The 7993-nt window shown below is 33.7% G+C and overlaps 1 pseudogene; it reads right to left on the bottom strand.

The window, feature by feature from the left end:
• Positions 1 to 7594: 7594 nt before the first annotated feature.
• Positions 7595 to 7700, bottom strand: LOC146406115 (U2 spliceosomal RNA; annotated as a pseudogene).
• Between the last annotated feature and the right edge of the window lie 293 nt (positions 7701 to 7993).

Here is a 7993-nt window from a genome sequence, read left to right as displayed (position 1 = left end):
ACAGTCAAATAAATATCATAACCACTATAGTGAAATTCTTCCTCTCTCACCACATGTTCTTTTTACAAGGTTTATCATTGTGTTTAAGGGCAGATGTTTTGAACTTAAGGAGAATTAAGATCAAACCTTTACTCTGTTCATTCTAGTTAGGCGATCTTGGAAAATGGTGCTCTGAGCCACAAATTTCTTATCTGTCAAATGGGAATAATGACACTTTCGTTGTAACAATTAAATAAGAAAAATAGTATGTACTGCACTATACAGGGTCAGGCATACAGAGATATTCATTTAATGGTGCTATTAATAATTATAAGAAGCAGCACAATGATTGTTTTAATGTTGCATTTGAAACTTTCCTCAAGGGAACAAAAAAAATCTATATGTTTAAGATACTTATACTCAATATCTTGAATATTTATTAAAATATTAGAATTATCTAATAATATTTTGTATGTGACACAAAAAATACCTTATCCCTTATGTCATCTAAATATGGCTTAGAGTTAACTTGGATGGAATTAATAGAATTTATTAGCTCTATTAGCCCTAATATTTATCCCTATTTTACTTTTTAGGGCATCTTTAAAATGTCTAGAGGCCATGAAATTATTTTTGTAAATTTGAACTTTTGAAAGCAACAGTCATGTTACCCCCAATGTGTGGTAAAAATTGTTACCTTCTCTCAATAATAATTTCTAAAAAATCAAAGTTTATTTTATATTATGGATAGGTTGTAAATTAATTCAAATGTGTAGTCTTGGTTAAAACATTAATCTTTTTGAATTGGAATTGTGTTTATCTTTACCAGCAATTATGTGCACTGAAATGGTACAAAGTTCACGCATTTCTGTGTTTTATAGAAATTCATATAAAGCAAACATGTATTCATAATAAACACCCACACATACATTTGGATTTTTTGAAACTGAAACCACGCTTTAGGTAATTTAAACCTGTAATTGGATTGTATTTTAAGAGTTATTTTGAAAAATCCATTATTGGGATTTTAGAACCCATTTTCTCTTTGAAATAATGCTATAAATTGTAGCGAAACGTCCTGACCAGCTCTGAAAAGTCTTTTAAACTATCATGTTTCTAAAATATTGTGTTAGCTGAACCATTCTGAATATAACTGACAATTATATAACAGTTTTTGATAGGAAAATACCTCCTAATCCCATGTTTTAGACATGGAAACATATTTTTTTTTCTTTTGGACATGAATAGTGTTCTCATAGCTGGGAGTCATTGTTTGGATACTAAGATGAATTATTATATTCATACTTTATATATGACTATGTAACACTATATATAAAATAATTATAAAAATAAGTACAAATATATAATAGAAAAATTATGTTATAAATTAATTTATATTATAAATTAAAATTATATGTCTATTATATTTTAAAACCTTATTTTTTTCTGTATTTATATTTATATAGAGAAGATAAAAAATGGCAGTCATCTCTATGAGTTAAGCCTAGAACTTCATACACAGCCAACATTTTTTCTGCCAGTCATTCTTAAGAATGGAGCATACATTCATTAATAAGACTGATGCCAAGCCAAAACCAAGTCCACTTTAATATGATTGCTTGGTGCACAGAAAAATGGCATGAATATTAAGTTAACTCGAGAAATATTTGGAGACAGCATTCTATCCCACCCTTATGAATAAGATGATAAAGTATTACTGGATGGGTAACCATGATGTAGATTCACAGGCGTGTAAACAGCTGGTTTAATAAGTGGTAATTAGTGATTTGGTTTCTGCCTAACGATGGGGCCCTAATAGATGTTCAGTATTTTTTCAGACTGGGTTGCACCTTTCTCCTCTATACCTATACCACCCTAGGCATATGTCTATAGTAGCTGCTGTCTGTCCCATTAAACCAGAAACTACTTGAGGAAGAGACTGTGTTTTAATTTCTTTTTGTAAACACAATGTTTAGTCTTATCCACAGTAGGGTTTTGAGGAATATTTGTAATGAATAAACTGAATTTATGATGTGGTTAATAAAATGGTAAAGATAGTCTTAGGCTGCTTTAATAGATTTATAATTCTGAGATCATGAGAAATTATGGTCTGATAAATTTATCACTGACTGTGTCTAGAAATTTAGCTCTAAGCAAGACATTTAAAAATAGAATTCACCAAATACACATTTAAAGTACAAAGGTCAATATGGCAAGGGGGCTAAACTTATATTTTGTGAGAAGGAAGAAGTAAATAAAATGATTCTGATAACAAGGAAAATCATTTTAAAATATTTTTGGGATTCTCTTCTAGAGTAGATGGACAGATTATGTTGTCCCCAGAGGCCAGACCAGCACATTGAGTACATGAATGATGGACTATGGCCTCACAAGAGCACTTTCCAGTGAATGCCATAGTCTACAAATAAAATGTGCTGCCTCAGAAGTAGTCAGTTCTTGTTTAACGGAAGTATTTAAGCAGATAATATCTATCAGGATGTAGCAGAAGGAATTTCTCAGTATGTATGGACCTCAAAGTCTTTTTCAGCTCCAGCTACCTGTTCTATTTGTCTGCAATTGCTGTTAGCAAGAGCCAGGCCTTCTTCAAGATGTTGAATGTGGAGTAACTATTGCTTGAATGAAGGGAGTAAAGTGCTTCAAGAAAAAACTTTCTGTCAGTGAAAGACTTTCAAACTCATTCCCTATAGATGGCTGTGATGGCTTTCTTCCTCTTCCTTCTCTTCCTTCTCCTCCTCTTCCTTTTTTTTTTTTTTTTTTTTTTTTTTTTTTTGTCTTTTTGCCATTTCTTGGGCCGCTCCCTCAGAATATAGAGGTTCCCAGGCTAGGGGTTGAATCGGAGCCATAGCCACTGGCCTACGCCAGAGCCACAGCAACATAGGATCCGAGCCAAGTCTGCAACCTACACCACAGCTCACGGCAACACCGGATCCTTAACCCACTGAGCAAGGCCAGGGATCGAACCCGCAACCTCATAGTTCCTGGTCGGATTCGTTAACCACTGCGCCATGACAGGAACTCCTCCTCCTCCTCCTCTTCCTTTTTATGCTCCTTGTACTTTTACTCCTCCTCCTCTCCTTCTTGCTAAATAACAGTGAAATAATACCTAGTGTTTTCTTCCAAGGACATAGTTTGTGATAGTTTCATTAGATCATATCTTGTGTATTTTTTCTATCAATATAGGTACCGTGTGAGACAAGTTATCTAGTTAAAATGTTAAGTCCATCAAAGCCTCAGGTTGGAAGTGTTGGTTTTTTTTTTTTTTTTTTTTTTTTTTTGTCTTTTTGCCTTTTCTGGGGTCTAATCGGAGCTGTAGCCGCCGGCCTATGCCAGAGCCACAGCAACATGGGATCCAAGCTGCGTCTGCAACTTACACCACAGCTCACAGCAACGCCGGATCCTTAACCCACTGAGCAAGGCCAGGGATTGAACCTGCAACCTCATGGTTCCCAGACAGATTCGTTAACCACTGTGCCATGATGGGAACTCCCGGAAGTGTTAGTTTTTTGAAGAGAGGAAAGGACACCAATTGGAGATAGTGAAGCACATACCCAGGGTGTTGCAGAAATTATTCAAAATAAAAGAAAAATTAATGGCCAATTACAAAATGTAATGTTTTCTTGAGATGTATTAAAATGTTGTTGAAATTGTGAGCACTTGAAGCCAGTGTAAATGAAACCACCAGATTTGATGTTCCTGATCCATTCATATAGCTGAAATGATAAACATTTTTTATTCTTTTCAAAACTATAGATATCAAGATAGTATATAGTTGTGCTGCCTAATATGGCATCCAATAGCCACATGTGGTTACTGAGCTCTCAAAGTGTGGTTAGTCTGAATTGAAATGTGTTTTCTAAAAAATACAGGGTTTTAAAGACTTAAGGCTAAAAAAAAAAAGATTATAAATATCATATTGATACTTTAAAATATTGATTATATGTTGAAATGAATCTATTAAAGAAAATATGTTAAAATTATTTTTACCTATTCTTTTCACTTTCTTTAATGTGGCTACTAAAATGTTTAGTCATATACAGGGTTTGGATTTGTAGCTCACGTTATATTTCTAGTGTATAATCCTGATAGGTAATGAGCTGAAAAAGAACTTTTGCAGAGTCTTAGTTTTGAAACTTGATGGGAACTTAGTTTGATCATCCATAAATAATAAGCATTCAGAGACATCAAAATAAAATTAGTTGTTAAAGAGGGAATAGGCTCAGTCTACATATACCTATATAGAACTCTTTTAAGTGCACATTAAGTATTTGTCCAAATCTCTTGAATACATATAAGCATGACCTCTAATGCCTCATCACTTAAAGAAAGTATGTACCTCACCCAGTGATGTCTAAGTACTCTTTTCTGATTTGGGTTGAAGTTCTTTACATTTGGACTCTATTGTAATCCGACAATGCAGTAGTGAGCTCACCATATTCTTGTTTCATGAGGATGGCATAAATGAATTCTGTTTTCTCCCTCATGATGATGATTTCAACATCAGCATTTCCATTGGGAGCCACAAACATAATGTGTATAAGCTCCAATTCAGCAGGCCTTGCTCTGTTTGTTATCAAGTCTCTTTTCCTAAACTGTCCTCCAAACAGAAACAACAGCAGAATTGCCTACTGGCACCAGGACTCTTCCACTCAGCCACTGGCAATCAGGTCCTGAAAAAGAGGATGACATTAAACAGAAACTGCCAAGAGCAAGTATCTAACCTATGCAGACAATTTCTACTAAGCAGAGCCTAAACTTTTCAGAATGATGGCTATAATGCTATGCTCTCTGATCTCCGGTCTTTCTATTCCTATTCCCCTCCCAAAGTGTTCTTTCATAGCTTGAGTACAAATTGTAAATATTTCATGATATTTGATTTCATCTAAAGTACTTGGGAACAAAAGTTTGAATGAGATCCTGAGGGCCTAGATTTTTTTTTTAAATAGCTACAGTAAAACAATAATAGAACCATTATGCCACCTTAGGAAACAGCCTAGAGGAAAAAGAACTAGGAAGATCATTTTACTGGTTAGACACAAGGCCCAAAAGGGATGGTAACTTCATAAATTATTCTGTGAGTATTGCTGAAGTATTTCTTCAGAGTTGGGCAATCTAGTGAATCTGCAGTTGTACAGACAAAGGAAGTTGAGACTTGGGACAAAGACCTGAATATTTTAGGCCTCTTGGAAGCTTATGCTTAGTTCTAGAAAATAGTTTTCCTATAATTAGAATAACTGTGTTGTCAATGTATAAAAATTTGCAAATAAAATTTTTTGCATAAAAGGTGAATTCTCCTTTTTTCTTGGTTTATATACAAGGTACGAGAAACTGTCTCTAACCTATTAACTTCTGCCAAAAGTAGTAATTGGACTTAGTAAATAGGACATACTAAATAGTAAATGGGACCTCACAAAATTGAAAATCACTATTTGACTAACCATTTTATTATTTGTGATTTATCTACTTTCAAAAAGAAGGGCAGTGGTTGTTTGATCACTGTAACCTGTATCTGGGTGCATAGATAAAGCCTTTTTCAATTTGTTTAAAAAATGTAAATAGTGCTGTTTGACACAATTTTAAAAACTTGGTTTATGTACTTATTCAAAAGGGTTTACTTCATCCTGGGGTTTTTCCTATAGAGTCTAGGGAAGTGGACCTGTTCCAAACCTGATGTGCTTTTTTTCTAATTCTGTTGTGTAAATTTGCAGAGAAGATAAATGGTATCTTTTTAGAGATAAAAATATTAAAACAGAATAACCTATACATTATTTAAAAAGTATCACATTCATGTCAGTAAGTTATTCTGACCCTCTAGATGACTGCTTACTGCAAGGTGTATTTTAACTAAAGTGTATTATTTAAAAGGGCCACAAAAGCCTGTTATAAAAATACATATGAAAATGAAAAGCTGTTTATCTTAAGCAGTAGAAATTATGCTATGGACCTAAACAATCAAATTTACTTCTTTTGGTAAAGAGATATTCCCAGACTCTCTTGAGGTTGGGGGAGATGCTATGTCTACATTCTGGCCATTGTAATATGGGTGGAAATGAAATAGGTCACTTGTTGACTGGACCCTTTAAAATCCCCCATGCAGTCACCAACTTGTCTCTTTTCTCACATCTTCGAACTGCAAATTCATAGGGATACAAAGAAACCTTACTGAATAGCTAAGCCACTACATGGAAAGAACCTCTGTACCTAAATCAATTTGTCAGCTTGTTGCCAGTTACTGTATTTGGACTTAGATATGTTCTCTGTTGTTGTATTTAGGCTACCCTAATATATCTTGTTTACAAAAAATATACTGATTATAGATTACTGCTTGGAAGATACAGCTGTCAAATCATTCCTCAGTGGGAATGCTAAAAGACCATTGTGAAAGCTTAGAATTTTATGTCCAGCTTTACAAAGGTAATTTCTTAAACACAGAGCAAAATGGAAAATAAACCATCACTCTGAAAAAGTCATTCTGACTCATTTGTGAAGGACAAACTGGACGGGAACCATAAAGGAGGCAGGTAGAAGAGCTCGGAATAAATCTCAATAGTGTGAATGATAAAGGATAGTAAGAAATTAGGAGATATGGGGAAAAATGGTCAGGTTTATTTATTTTTCTAATTGAAGTACAGTTGATTTACAATGTTATGTTAATTTCTTCTGTACAGCAAAGTGATTCAGTTATGCACACATATATACATACATACTTATATATATATTCCTTTTTGTATTATTTTCTATTATGGTTTATCTCAGGATATTGAATATAGTTCTCTGTGCTATACAGTAGTGCCTTATTATTTATCCCTTCAATATGTAAGAGTTTGCATCTACTAACTCCAAACTCTCAGTTCATCCCTCCCTGCCTCCTCTCTGGCACATACAAATCTCCTCTCTATGTCTTTGAGTCTGTTTCTGTTTCATAGATAGGCTCATTTGTGTCATATTTTAGATTCCACATATATGTGATATTATATGGTATTTGTCTTTCTCTTTCTGACTTACTTCACTTAATATGATAATCTCTAGTTGCATCCATGATACTGTGAATGGCATTATTTAATCCTTTTTATGGCTGAGTAATATTCCATTGCATATATATCCACATCTTCTTTATCCATTCCTCTATTGATGGACATTTAGGTTGTTTCCATATCTTGGCTATTGTGAATAGTGCTGCTATGAGTATAAGGGGAAATGGTCAGATTTGATAGATTATAATCTTGGTATAGGAGTTCATGTTGAAAAATCATTTGGATTTTGAAAGATATTGCACTATTGCCTTCTAGTAATCAGTGCTGCTGGTGAGAAGTTGTATGATAAGTCAGTGGTTAAGTTTATAGTGAAAGAAGGAAGCAATATTCAGATGAAATGTGATATTGTTCCTAAAAAAGGCAGACATGCTAAGTAGATAACCTAAAGAAGGATATTTCTAGAGCAACTATCCAAACTAAAGAAGGATATTTCTAGAGCAATTAAAGAAGATCAACAGTGCCATGAATAATATTCTTAATTTATCAAGATCAATATTAAGATTTATTGTGAATTTTTAAATTCCATTTAAAATTCCTCATTTAAAAAGTATTTATAGTGACTTGAGATGTAATGGGAAACTTTTTTAATTTTACTGTTATATTCAGGGAGTATTAAACTAATAAGAACAGATACTATACTTGATCTTAGCCAGAAGGCATAGAAGTGATATTTAGGGAATATTAAGTTGTTTTGTTCCTTCCTTACAATTCAGTGCTTCTTGTACCTGATTTTTTAAATATTATCTGCTTATTGGCTGTCAAAAATATGTTCTTGGGAGTTCCCTTATAGCTCAGTAGTTTTAGCATTTGGCATTCTCACTGCAACGGTTTGGTCACTGCTATGGAGTGAGTTCATTTCCTGGCCTGGGAACTTCCACATGCTGCTCAGTGACCAAAAAAAATATGTTCTTATTTTACACTTCCAGTGACACTTTTAGTAGTATTTTCAAGTTTTAATCAAA

The sequence above is a fragment of the Sus scrofa genome, chromosome 1, assembly GCF_054392235.1.
Source record: "Sus scrofa isolate SSC_HxYL_T2T_F1_AM1 chromosome 1, Sscrofa_HxYL_maternal_Yorkshire_Landrace_v2.0, whole genome shotgun sequence".
NCBI lineage: Eukaryota > Metazoa > Chordata > Mammalia > Artiodactyla > Suidae > Sus > Sus scrofa.
Note: the sequence above shows the minus strand (reverse complement) of the source record. Positions and strands in the feature narration are given on the sequence as shown.